This window comes from Arachis duranensis, chromosome 6 (assembly GCF_000817695.3).
Source record: "Arachis duranensis cultivar V14167 chromosome 6, aradu.V14167.gnm2.J7QH, whole genome shotgun sequence".
NCBI lineage: Eukaryota > Viridiplantae > Streptophyta > Magnoliopsida > Fabales > Fabaceae > Arachis > Arachis duranensis.
This window is the reverse complement of record NC_029777.3, coordinates 29,587,437-29,588,130: the sequence shown is the minus strand read 5'-3', so window position 1 is coordinate 29,588,130 and position 694 is coordinate 29,587,437. Positions and strand designations below refer to the sequence as shown.

At 40.1% G+C, this 694-nt stretch overlaps 1 non-coding gene across 1 annotated transcript; it reads right to left on the bottom strand.

Annotated features, from left to right (window-relative positions):
* Positions 1 to 290: 290 nt before the first annotated feature.
* LOC127740441 (small nucleolar RNA R71) lies at positions 291 to 398 on the bottom strand. Its single transcript, XR_008001117.1, has one exon. It is a non-coding gene; the product is annotated as a small nucleolar RNA R71 (small nucleolar RNA).
* Between the last annotated feature and the right edge of the window lie 296 nt (positions 399 to 694).

The following is a 694-nucleotide window of genomic DNA, read 5'->3' as shown; positions in this document are numbered from 1 at the left end:
TAACTTTGAGATTAAGCCTCAATTAGTTTCTCTAATGCAACAGAATTGCAAGTTCCATGGACTTCCATTGGAAGATCCTCATCAGTTTTTAGCTGAATTCTTGCAAATCTGTGACACTGTCAAGACTAATGGGGTTGACCCTGAGGTCTACAGACTTATGCTATTCCCTTTTGCTGTAAGAGACAGAGCTAGAACATGGTTGGATTCTCAACCTAAAGAAAGCCTGGACTCTTGGGAAAAAGATAGTCAATGCCTTCTTGGCAAAGTTCTTTTCACCTCAAAAATTGAGTAAGCTTAGAGTGGAAGTCCAAACCTTCAGACAGAAGGAAGGTGAATCCCTCTATGAAGCTTGGGAAAGATACAAACAATTGATCAGAAAGTGTCCTTCTGACATGCTTTCTGAATGGAGCATCATAGGTCTCTTCTATGATGGTCTGTCTGAACTGTCCAAGATGTCATTGGACAGCTCTGCTGGAGGATCTCTTCATCTGAAGAAGATGCCTACAGAAGCTCAAGAACTAATTGAAATGGTTGCAAATAACCAATTCATGTACACTTCTGAAAGGAATCCTGTGAACAATGGGACGAATCAGAAGAAAGGAGTTCTTGAGATTGATACTCTGAATGCCATATCGGCTCAGAACAAAATCTTGACTCAACAAGTCAATATGATTTCTCAAAGTCTGTCTAGAAT